Raw genomic sequence first — 13548 nt, forward strand, 5'->3', positions numbered from 1 at the left:
CGGTGTTTAGGCAGCGTCAGGGCGACAGCGGCCGGCGCACCAGCCATCCAGCTCGCCGTCTCGTAACTAACTCTCCTTCTAACTTTTCGTTACTACAATTTACCGAAGTTGGTTTAAAAAAAACTATCTGGCTGTGTTTTCATCTGACCAATCAGGGTCTCAATGTTAACCTTAAGCTCCGCCTACAAAGAGTCTGTCTATCCAATGAGAAACGTTATACTTTTCGTGGTGGGGCAATGTTTTTAAAGTTTGCAACGTAACAAAGACGCTAAAAAGTCTCACGCTAAAACCTGCAGCTGGTGTGGTCCTTTTAGCGTTATCGTAAGATCTATACTGTTCTTCTGGAGGGCTCTATCTTTTAACATGGGCTGGGGGGTGGTCCTTGACGTACCTGAGACGCGAAAAAGTCTCACGCTAAAACTTGCAGGTGGTAGTGGCCCTTTTTGTGTTATCGTAAGATCTATACTGTTTTTCTGGAGGGCTCTAGCTTTTAACATGGGCTGGGGGTTGGTCCTTGACGTACCTGAGACGTGAAAATGTCTCACGCTAAAACGTGCGGGTGGTGAGCCCTAGTGGTTAGCTGGCGACGTGGGTGTCCCTTATCGTAGGGCCTTCTAGCTTAACACGGTTCTGCTCTCGGCTTCTGTCCTGGTTTCTCCCCTCAGAACTGCGTCGGTCTCACGGTGGGAAGGTACGACATGCGTTTAGGTATTCTTGTGTTAATCTGTGGTATTCCATTTGCTCACTCGTTACTCGTATTACTTTCGTTAATTTAATGTCACGATTTATTCGGAGCTATGTGACATACTAGTAGATTTGCTTATTATGTCAGGGTTTTCATGGAAGGTGTTGGATTTACCTGACACCTTACATCATTATTTTCAGAATGGAAAAACTCCCTCCACCGGCTACCGGAAACCGGCCTCCGGAGTCCACACCAGCCCAGAGGATGAGGCGAAATGCACCCGCAGATTTGCAAAACTCCACCCCATACTACAATGAAGCGCCAAAGAAACTGGTATAGGCAAGCGTATTCGAGTGCAGAGATATGTGAACAGGCAGAATAAGGTGCTGTGAGCGGCAACGCCTGTTCAAGACAAAAACCGTCTGGCGCAGTTGTTAGATCGGTAACTGCTGCTACAATCGCAGGTTATCATCATTTAAGTGAGTTTGAACGTGGTCTTATACCCCGCTCACGAACGATGGGGCACGGCATCTCCGAGGTAGTGATGAAGTGGGGATTTTCCCGTAGGACCATTTCAAATGGTTAAAATGGCTCTGAGCACTATGCGACTTAACTTCTGAGGTCATCAGTCGCCTAGAACTTAGAACTAATTAAACCTAACTAACCTAAGGACATCACACACATCCATGCCCGAGGCAGGATTCGAACCTGCGACCGTAGCGGTCGCTCGGGTCCAAACTGTAGCACCTAGAACCGCACGGCCACTCCGCCCGGCCCTAGGACCATTTAACGAGTGTACCGTGAATATTAGAATTCCAGTAAAACGTTAAGTCTGCGTCTGAAAAAAGATCCTGCAAGAACGGGACCAGCGAGAAATGAAGAGAATCGTTCAACGTGACAGAAATGCAACCCTTCTGCAAATTGCTGTAGATTTCAGTGCTCGGCCACCAGCAAGTATCAGCTTGCGAACCATTTAATGAAACATCATTGATATGGGCTTTCGGAGCCGAAAGCCCAGTCGCGTACCCTGGCTCAACACAAAGCTTTACGCCTCGCTTGGGCCCGCCAACATAGAAATATGACTGTTGATGACTGGAAGCATGTTGCCTGGTTGGACGAGTCACATTTCAAATTGTATCGAGCGGACGGACTTGTAGGGGTATGGGGACTGTTCAAGCTGGTGGGGGCTACCTAATGGTGTGGGGGATGTGCAGTTGGACTGATATGAAACCCCTGATAGGTCTAGATATGACAGGTGACATGTACGTGAGCATCCTGTCTGATCACCTGCATCCATTGTCTGGAACTGCGCGACCGCTACGGTCGCAGCTTCGAATCCTGCCAAGGGGATGGATGTGTGTGATGTCCTTAGGTCAGTTAGATTCAAGTAGTTCTAAGTTCTAGGGGACTGACCTCGGCAGTTAACTCCCATAGTGCTCAGAGCCATTTGAACCATTTGAATCTACATCCCTTCATGTCCATTGTGCATTCCGACGCACTTAGGCAATTGCAATAGGACAATGTGACACCCCACACATCCAGACATCCAGAATTGCTACAGAGTGGCTCTAGGAACTCTCTTCTGATTTTAGACACTTCCGCTGGCTACCAGACTCCCCAGACATGAGCATTATTGAGCACATCTGGGATGCTTGCAAAGTGCTCTTCGGAAGAGGTCTCCACCCACTATTACTTTTATGGATTTATGGACAGCCATGCAGGATTCATGGTGGCAGTTCCCTGCAGCCCTACTTCAGACATTAGTCGAGTCCATGCCACGTCGTTATTCGCCACTTCTGCGTGCTCGTGGGGGCCCTACACGACGTTAGGCAGGTTAATGTTGTTGTCGTCTTCAATCCTGAGGCTGGTTTGATGCAGCTCTCCATGCTACCCTATCCTGTGCAAGCTTCTTCATCTCCCAGTACATACTGCATCCTACATCCTTCTGAATCTGCTTAGTGTATTCATCTCTTTGTCCCATTCTACGATTTTTGCCCTCCACGCTGACCTCAAATACTAAATTGGTGATCCCTTGATGTCTCAGAACCTGTCCTACCAATTGATCCCGTCTTCTAGTCAAGTTGTGCCACAAACTCCTCCCCAATTGTATTCATACCGCCTCATTAATTATGTGATCTGCCCACCTAATCTTCAGCATTCTTCTGTAGCACCACATTTCGAAAGCTTCTATTCTCTTCTTCTCCATACTATTTATCGTGCATGTTTCACTTCCATACATGGCTACACTCCATACAAATACTTTCAGAAACGACTTCCTGACACTTAAATCTATACACGATGTTAACAAATTCCTCTTCGTCAGAAACGCTTTCCTTGCCATTGCCAGTGTACATTTCATATCTTCTCTACTTCGACCATCATCAGTTATTTTACTTCCTAAATAGCAAAACTCCTTTACTACTTTAAGTGTCTCATTTCCTAATCTAATTCCCTCAGCATCACCAGATTAAATTTGTCTGCATTCCATTATCCTCGTTTTGCTTTTGTTGATATTAATGTTATATCCTCCTTTCAAGACACTGTCCATTCCGTTCAACTTCTCTTCCAAGTCCTTTGCTGTCTCTGACAGAATTACAAAGTCATCGGCGAACCTTAAAGTTTTATGTCTTCTCCATGGATTTTAATACCTACTTCAAATTTTTCTTTTGTTTACTTTGTTGCTTGCTCAATATACAGATTGAATAACATCGGGGACAGACTACAACCTTGTCTCATTCCCTTCCCAATCACTGCTTCCCTTTCATGTCCCTCGACTCTTATAACTGCCATCTGGTTTCTGTACAAACTGTAAAAAGCCTTTTGCTCCCTGTATTGTACCCCTGGAACCTTCAGAATTTGAAATAGAGTATTCCTCTCAACACTGTCAAAAGCTTTCTCTAAGTCTACAAATGCTAGAAACGTAGGTTTGTCTTTCCTTAATCTTTCTTCTAAGATAAGTCGTAAGGTCGGTATTGCTCCACGTGTTCCAATATTTCTACGGATCCAAACTGATCTTCCTCGCGGTCGGCTTTTACCAGTTTTTCCATTCGCCTGTAAAGAATTTGTGTTTGTATTCTGTAGCTGTGCCTTAGTAAACTGATAGGTCAGTAATTTTCACATCTGTCAACAACTGCGGTCTTTGGAATTGGAATCAGTATATTCTTCTTGAAGTCTGAGGGTATTTCGCCTGTCTCATACATCTTGCTCACCAGATGGTAGAGTTTCGTCAGGACTGGATCTCCCAAGGCCTTCAGTAATTCTAATGGAATGTTGTCTACTTGCTTAGAACTGATTTCCATCTGAGCTCTTGGTATTCATACAAGTGGTTCTCTTTTCTCCAAAGGTCTCTTTAATTTTCCTGTAGGCAATATCTACCGTACCCCTAGTGACATAAGCCTCTACATCCTTACATTTGTCCTCTAGCCATCCCTTCTTAGCCATCTTGCACTACCTGTCGATCTCATTTTTGTGACGTTTGTATTCCCTTTTGCCATCTTCATTTTCTGCGTTTTTATATTTTCTCCTTTCATCAGTTAAATTCAGTATCTCTTGTGTTACACAACGATTTCTACTAGCCCTCGTCTTTTTACCTACTTGATCCTCTGCTGCCTCCACTATTTCATCCCTCAGAGCTACCCATTCTTTCTACTGTATTTCGTTCCCCCATTCATGTCAATTGTTCCATTATACCCTCCCTGAAACTCTGTACAACCTTTGGTTTAGTCAGTTTATCCAGGTCCCATCTCCTTAAATTCCCACCTTTTTGCAGTTTCTTCAGTTTTAATCTACAGTTCTTAACCAATAGATTGTGGTCAGAGTCCACATATGCCCCTGGAAATGTCGTACAATTTAAAACCTGGTTCCTAAATCTCTGTCTTACCATTATATAATCTATCTGATACCTTTTAGTATCTCCACGATTCTTCCATGTATACAACCTTCTTTTATGATTCTTGAACCAAGTGTTAGCTATGATTAAGTTATGCTCTGTGCAAAATTCTACAAGATGGCTTCCTCTTTCATTTCTCTCCCCCAATCCATATCCACCCACTATGTTTCCTTCTGTCCCTTTTCCTACTCTCGAATTCCAGTCACCCATGACTATTAAATTTTCGTCTCCCTTCACTACCTGAATAATCACACATTTCATCAATTCCTTCATCACCTGCAGAGCTAGTTGGCTTATAAACTTGTACTACTGTAGTAGGCATATGCTTCGTGCCTATCTTGGCCACAATAATGCATTCACTATGCTGTTTGCAGTAGCTTACCCGCACTCCTATTTTTTTTATTCATTATTAAACCTACTTCTGCATTACTCCTATTTGATTTTGTGTCTATAACCCTGCATTCTCCTGGCCAGAAGTCTTGTTTCTCCTGCCACCGATCTTCACTAATTCCCACTATATCTAACTTTAACCTATCCATTTCCCTTTTTAAATTTTCAAACCTACCTGCCCCATTAAGGTGGTGTGTTGGGGCTTATGGGCGCTCAACATCGATGTCATCAGCCCCCCCCCCCCCCCCCCCGATTAAGGGATCTGACATTCCACGCTCCATAGAACGCCAGTTTTCTTTCTCCTGATAATGACGTCCTCTTGAGTAGTCCCCGCCCGGAGATTCGCTTGGGGGACTATTTTACCTCCGGAATAGTATACCCAAGAGGACGCCATCATCATTTAACCATACAGTAAAGCTGCATGCCCTAGGGAATAATTACGGCTGTAGTTTCCCCTTGCTTTCAGCCGTTCGCAGTACCAGCACAGCAAAGCCGTTTTGGTTAGTGTTACAAGGCCAGATTAGTCAATCATCCAGACTGTTGCTCCTGCAACTACTGTAAAGGCTGCTGCCCCTCTTCAGGAACCACACGTTTGTCTGGCCTCTCAACAGATACCCCTCCGTTGTGGTTGCACCTACGGTACTCCCATCTGTATCGCTGAGGCACTCAAGCCTCCCCACCAACGGCAAGGTCCATGGTTCATGGGGGTAGGTGTCTTTAATTTTCCTGTAGGCAGTATATACCTTACCCTTAGTGAGATAAGCCTCTACATCCTTACATTTGTCTTCTAGCCATCGCTGCTTACTCATTTTGCACTTCCTGTCGATCTCATTTTTGAGACGTTTGTATTCCTTTTTGCCTGATTCATTAACTGCTTTAGGCAGGTGTACCAGTTTATTTGGGTGTTCAGTGTTAGCTCCGCCCCATACTACCTCCAGAATAAAACGAGAAACGCGTGTAGTGACGGTTGCGGGTGACCCTGAGGCGGAAGGCGAGCACGCGGCCGGTATTCCGCGTGAGTGCCGCGGCGAGGCGCGGCGCGACGTCGCAGATTCCTGCGAGTAGTGGGGGCAGAGAGGCCGGGCTGTGTGGTGGAGGCAGCGGCGGGCATTAGCGGCCAAAGCGCCCGCGGCTCACGCTCCGCAGTCGACAGTCGCGCGCCGGCCGCCGCCACGACCGCTACTTTGCACGCTGTCCCTGCCACCGCACAGCCACACCACGCCGTCTACAGGTAACCGTCGGCTCCCACCTCGAGGGCTCGTAAGCCCCTGATTGTCCATCAGCGTTGCCGTCGTTTCACTGGCATCGGTTACCACACGGGTCTGTACTGGATCCTTCGCTTTTCTAGACATGAAGCACTCCGTCTTCAGGCCACAAGTGGCCCATCGGGACCATCCGACTGCCGTGTCATCCTCAGCTGAGGATGCGGATAGGAGGGGTGTGTGGTCAGCACACGGCTCTCCCGGTCATTACGATGGTTTTCTTTGACCGGAGCCGCTACTACTCGTTCGAGTAGCCCCTCAATTGGCATCACGAGGCTGAGTGCACCCCGAAAAATGGCAACAGCGCATGGCGGCTGGATGGTCACCCATCGAAGCGCCGGCCACGTCCGCCAGTGCTTAACTTCGGTGATCTCACGGGAACCGCTGTATCCACTGCGGCAAGGCCGTTGCCCTAGATATGCAGGCTGTCTCAAAATCATACCGACTAATTTGTAGGAGATGTAGAAGGATGTTGGAGAATAAGGATAGGAACCCGTGTCCGGAAATGTAGTCCAACGTCGCTACAAAACGTCGACATAATAGGCACCGTCGCCTGTGTATGGGTGGCCGGTGTGGCCGTGCGGTTCTAGGCGCTTCAGTTTGGAAACGCGTGACCGCTACGGTCGCAGGTTCGAATCCTGACTCGGGCATGGAGGTGTGTGGTGTCCTTACGTTTGTTAGGTTTAAGTAGTTCTAAGTTTAGAGGCCTGATGACCTCAGCTGATAAGTCCCATAGTGATTAGAGCCATTTGAACATTTTTTCTGTTATTAAAGGTATCAGAACCATTTTCACTAACAAATTTCCACTCGTTCGTTTATGGACCAGCGTCCCTTTCATCAGTTTGATACATTTATCATTCTCCAGCAACCCAGAAAGTCTGTAGTATCACGGAATCTCCCTGTGTATACATAATATACAGGCGCCGGCGCCTATAACTTTGACGTTCTGTAGCGTCGTTGGATGACGATTCCTCACACATGTTCCTACCCGCATTTTCTTCCTTAAGAGACTTTCATGTCCCCTTGAGGTGTGTCGTTGTAATTTTCAAATACCTTCTACGTCATGATTTACCACTAAACACGAAAGATGACAAAGTCGTTCTGTTTGCAGATGACGCAAGTGTTGCTGTGAAAGGCGTGGAACATAATACAAAGGGTTGTCAGTGACATCAGTACTGGCTTTGAGAGAACATACTAACGCGTAACAGCAAAAGACAGAAAATTTGAGCATGCATTTTCTGATATAGGGTTCTTGTAAAAGCGAAGTTTTACTGTCCAAAGGTGATAAAACAATCACTGAAGGGTTGAGGGCAAATTGAAGGTTTCCTTGGAAGTCATATGTTCAAGATCTCGTGCAGAAACTAAATAATGCTGTCTTTACTATAACAATAATTTCCATTGTCTGGAACTAAAACGCAAAGGTTTGGTTACTTCACTTGCTTTCACTCTTCTACTTCGTGTGGTGTTATGTTTTGGGGCAAGTCGGTACACTTAGCAAGTATATTCTTAGCTCAGAAAAGAGCGGTCAGGCTGACCTGTGGTGTCAGTTCGCGAACTTTGTGAAGGCCGTTGTTTAGGTGTCTCAGAAATTTTGACTCTATCCCTGTAAATATATTCCATCGTGGGATTTCTTGTGGACAATATAGACTCTCATTTAGTGAACAGTTTGATAACACACTGTAAGCTGTTACACACACACACACACACACACACACACATATATATATATATATATATATATATATATATATATATATAATAACTGGTGAAGTTGCTATATACATGACGGTTCTGGTTTATATTGGATGAACCCGCTGTCCATGGTAAGAATTTCGTGGACATTTTATATTTTGGATCAGGTAACTCGTGATCTCCGGTGGCTAGCTATACAGCAATAACGTAATAATGATGCATTCGATATGGTACCCTATTTGCATTTGTTTCTGTGAAAATAACTTCAGGTCGGTGGAAAAGTCTGTAATACGCAATCATAAAAAAGTGCAGCGGCAGTACAGGATCCGGTTTCTCGTAGGCGCTATGTGCACATGGGAAAGAACTGGGACGTGCTTCCAGTCGCAGCAAGATTAGTCCAGAATGCGGCATTCTGATGTTTGATTGCATTCACTGACAGCGTACATGAGCTGCATGGTAGCCAACGTTTCATCAATAAGCCTATCCAAACTGTTGAATAACATTGTCAACATACAACAAACACCGCCTGAAGACCTAAGCGAGCCGTACCGAATGCAAGACTGAAGGCGAAGAGATAAAATATATGCGCGTGAGAGGGAGAACGAAATGCAATTACTCTGTAATCGGCCACGTGAGACCAGGGATCCCTTGTACCGAAATACTCAGAAAATATTCGTGAGTAACATACTAATTTTTATTGTCGGTGTTCTGGCTCACCCTGGACTTGACCTAACGGAAGAGGGATTTGTCGTTTAATACTATTATGCAAATGGCGGGGAGAAGCACTTAGTCGTTCGATGGAAACAAATCCTGCTCTACGTTTTTTCTGACAATTTTCTAGCTTTAAAGTAAGATCTTTTCGCAATTTACATATGTTTCTAATCCGAAAAACGAAAAACATATGAACAGCCAGGTAGTGCTCCCCGCCTCCACCTCCCCCTTTGCCCTATTACATTTTTCTTAGTTTACATAAAATATATGTAAATCATAATGACAATATACTTGCCAGAAATCCGTCTTACTTAACATAATTGTTTTCTCAATTTACCTTGACGCTTTAAATTTATGAACTAAATTCGTTAAATGTTGCGGGAACGTAGGCATCGGGTCACCCTATAGTTAAATTACCACAACCTTTACTCCGCATTGGCTTTGGTTGGATTCGCTAACTCTTAATCAAATTTCCACCTTGCGTCCTAATTTACACTCCGGGATGCATTAAAAATGCATCGTCACAACCTAGGTTTGAGGGTGGACCAGGCGCTATCATATTATGGCAAAGACTGTTTCGGCAGTTCGTGTTTGCAACCTATTTAAACGATTGACAGGATCACCAAGGCTAAATACGCGCCCATATAATGGGACGCTTTGTCAGAGCTGCCGCCGTAGTTCTAAACATAATGGTGGCATTCCACACGAAAAAACGGTTGATATTAACCGTTGATAATGTGTTCCGGTTCTGAGAGATCCCCCTCGTAATTGAAGTTGACATTTATTACTCTGTTTACACTTGTATGGATGTCGACTTAAGCTCTGTTCCTTAAAAAATGGAGGCAAAGCTTACTCGTATTTGTTGTTTTACAAGCTATGTCCTACACTGAAGAGCGAAGGAAACTTTTACACCTGCCTAATAACGTCTAGGGCCCGCGCGAGCACCGAGGAATGCCGAAACAAGACGTGGCATGGATTCGACTAATGTCTGAAGTAGCGCTGGAGGCGATTAACACCATGGATGCTGCAGGACTGTTCGTAAATCCGGTAAGAATACGACGGAGTGGAGATCTGTTTTGAAAAGCACGTTGCAAGACATCCCAGATATGCTCAATAATGTTCATGTCTGTTGCGGTTGGTTGCCAGCGGAACTGTTTGACTCAGAAGTGTGTTCCTGGAGCCTCTCTGTAGCAATTCTGCACGTTTGGGGCGTTGCATTGACCTCCTAGAATTGCCAAAGTGCGTCGAAGTGCACAATGGACATTAATGGATGCAGATGATCTGACAGGATGCTTACGTACATGTCACCTTTCAGAGTCGTATCTAGACGTATCAGGGGTCCCATATCACTCCAGCTGTGCACGTCCCACACCATTCCAGAGCCTCTACCAGCTTGAAAAATCCGCTGCTGACATGCAGAGTGTCTCCATACCCTTACACGTCCATCTGTTCGATAAAATTTTAAACGAGACTGGTTCGACGAGGCAACATGTTTCCAGTCATCAGCATTCCAATGTCTCTGTTCACGGGCCCAGTCGAGACGTAAAGCTTTGTGTCGTGCAGTCATCATGGGTACACGAGTGGGTCTTCTGCTCCCAGAACCCATATCGATGATCTTTCGTTGAATGGTTCGCACGCTGATTCTTGTTCGTGGCTCAGCATTGAAATCTGCAGCAGTTTGCGGAAGAGTTGCACTTCTGTCACGTTGAACAGATCTCTTCAGTCGTCGTTGGTCCCTTTCTTGCAGGATCTTTTCCCATTCTCAGCGAAGTCTGAGATTGGATGTTTTACCGGATGCCTGATATTTATGATACACTCGTGAAATAATTGTTCGGGAAAATCCCCACTTCATCGCTACCTCCGAGATGCTGTGTCTCATCGCTCATACGCCGGCTATAGCACCACGTTCAAACTCACTCACATGTTGATAACCTGCCATTGTAGCAGCAGTAACCCATCTATCAAATGCTGTGACGCTTGTTGTCTTATATAAGCGTTGCCGTCCGCAAAACCGTATTTTGCCTGTTTACATATATCTGTATTTTAAATCGCATGTCTGTACCACTTTCTCGCTTCAGTGTAAAGGGCATCAGTAAATGTCATATGCCACAATTAATGGCAACAAATCTTTGCAGTTGCTGTTGCACACCAACTCTTTTTAAATACACAACTTGTGATAATCCAGCAGTCATTGTGAATTAAGACCCAAAGGAATTAGACACGGGCTGCGATTAGGCATTGATTGAAATCAATGGGTACAAATTTTCAACTTTCCCCATTGATGTCAATCAATGCCTGCTTGTAGCTAATATCTGTAATTCTTTTGTGTCTTATGTATCTTTAAATTCATCAGCCGGCCAACAGTTCAGTCAGTAAAGAAGGAAACCTCTGTAACCACGAAACTTTTGCCTCCTAATAAATCAAGTTGTTGTATAACGAAGTTAAGCTGTTAACATAGTAATCAGTTACATAGAAGTAATTCGCTGCAGTTACCACTCTCTCAAGGAAAGACCGCTAAAATACTTTTTTTTTTTTTGACAGCGTTGATGTAAACTAAGATCATATCAACAAATAAATGTTACGGCGGTGAAAGACAAATTATTCTGAATTATCAGCCTTCTGAGAGATCGAAGAGCTAAATAATTTGATAATTCATGGAAGCTTTTCTAAAAATATATCTATAAAACAAGAAATCAACTTAATTTGTTTCATTTATCAGAACTGGCAGTACGCGTAGCTGTTCGTTTTTTTCTAATCGTCCAAGATAAAGCAATTCACTTATATCCCTATCTGAAAATTGTACGGAGTTTGATAATCTTGGACAAAGAACCTAGTAGATTACGCTGGATGGTGAATGTTCAACAAAACGGTAGTAGTACCAGAAAGCGTTAGAAAACGCAATAAAAACGCGAATGTTCTCAACATATTAAAGCGATTGGCAGGTGAAGTACATAGCACTATAATACTGCTTGCTGGTGATGCTCTTCTCTATAGTTCTTGGACGAGTGTAAGGCTCAAATGGCTTTGAGCACTAAGGGACAACAGCTGAGGTCATCAGTCCCCTAGAACTTAGAACTACTTAAACCTAACTAACCTAAGGACATCACACACATCCATGCCCGAGGCAGGATTCGAACCTGCGACCGTAGCTGTCACGCGGTTCCAGACTGAAGCGCCTAGAACCGCTCGGCCACTGCGGCCGGCCGATTGTAAGGAAGCGAACGACTTCCATAGTAATTAAATCTGGTATAACGAAAGGCAACTTCGATGAAGTGCAAGACAGCACCCGTAACAAAGAAAAGAACCAGGGAGTATCCAGGTAAGATCAGAGGTCAGCTTCTAAAAACTGGCACATAAGTTAGGGAACTGAAAATAACACTACGAAGCTGTCTGAAATGGAAATAGCACACTAATAGTGAAGCGGAATTAAATATTTATTGCGAGCATCCACCAAGGGGTCAGCATAAAAAACGATTGTGCCACATTTTAGAGATGTTAGTATTAGCGAAAATTTATCAATCACGCATGGCAGGAGCACACTAAACGGATCAAAGTCGTACTACGGGGATTGTAATAGGTCAGTGAGCCTCCTACGAAAATGTAATAGGGGTTCTCAATGAAAAAAAAAAATTCTGTTGAGTAAATTTAGACTCTCGGTATTGGAAAAAACTATACAATAGTTGTGCTACATCTATGGTATATTAGTTGTAAGAATCTTAATGGGTAGTAGGCCGTGTATTGACGCATACAACAGACGATCACTACAGAAATGAAAGAAGACGAAAAGTCGGTATCGATATGGAATACCCTCCGACATGCTCTAAGCAGTGACCTGTAGAGTATAGGCTATTGCGAGAGTTCACGTTGATTCTCGTTCAACTCCAGTGGCAGATGGCGTTGTGCTTTATGAAGTAGTTCGTTAAAATACCAAGAGCGAACGTTTCAAGTCAGGCAACATACTGCATCCTCCCATACACACCTCGCACAATAAAGATGATAAAATCCTATAAACTAGAGCTATAACAGACTTGTAAACAGTTCTTCCTCCCGAACACCTTTTGCGTATAGAATAGGAATGGGGGAAAATGCATATTGTCTATAACGTACACTCCGCCACAAAACATAAGGTGGCTTGCGGGTGTAGATGTGGATGTATTTCTGTATATGCTTCCTTCATGTTAAATACATGTCACCTCACCGCACTATGTGACCTTGCCCTAGTTTCTTTTCTTATGGAACATATGAGACGCAACAGCAATGATAGTTCTATTACGTGGAGTTCAAGACAAATCTGTTCATACGACAGTATTGAAACGCAAAATTTAGGTGTTCAAAAACTACTTTCTGGAACAGCAGAAAATATAACAATATTTTAAATGAGCTGTTTAGTCACACCAAAACTTCAGTGACTGCGTACATGGTTGTGATTGTTTCAAAGTAGGTTAACACTCTGGACTCAGGAGTAGCTGGGCTGGTACAAACCCCTCCGCCCGCTCCCCTCCCCCCCCCCCCCCCCCCCAACCATTTTTCCGTTAATTTTCTTCATTGAATGTTTAGGAGACTCAAGGTGACATTCAATGACTAAATTCGAAATTGTCCCTACGACTTTTTCCGTCATTTCTCGCTTCCTTCACTTACGAGCCAAAAACTGACAGAGTAAGTTGATATTCTTGAAGGAAAGTACGAGTTTACGACCACCCTATAACTCCTAGCACAGTTTTGCGTTGAATTAAGGAGTCTCTACTGGGGGGGGGGGGGGGGGGGGGGGAAGCATCTACTCTCTTATTTACAAGGTAAATTCAACGAACTCGTTTTACTAAACTGCTTGTCTGAATAATTCTCTCCGAACAAGTTACTAAATAATTCACTACTGGACTAAGTAATGACTACCGCGAACCAGCCTTTCTTCCAGACGCAAA

The 13548-nt window shown here is 44.3% G+C and overlaps 1 protein-coding gene across 2 annotated transcripts in view; it reads left to right on the forward strand.

Annotated features, from left to right (window-relative positions):
• The window catches only part of LOC126335431 (clavesin-1-like), a 737686-nt gene that overhangs the window by 503598 nt on the left and 220540 nt on the right, over positions 1-13548 (forward strand). Inside the window, exon 1 of one of the 2 annotated variants that reach the window (XM_049998712.1) lies at positions 6073-6195. The exons of the other annotated variant lie outside the window; for it this stretch is intronic. The gene's annotated coding sequence lies outside the window, so the exon portion shown is untranslated. Of the gene's footprint in view, positions 1-6072; positions 6196-13548 lie in introns of those variants that run through there. 2 annotated transcript variants of the gene reach the window in all.

This window comes from Schistocerca gregaria, chromosome 2, assembly GCF_023897955.1.
Source record: "Schistocerca gregaria isolate iqSchGreg1 chromosome 2, iqSchGreg1.2, whole genome shotgun sequence".
Taxonomy (NCBI): domain Eukaryota; kingdom Metazoa; phylum Arthropoda; class Insecta; order Orthoptera; family Acrididae; genus Schistocerca; species Schistocerca gregaria.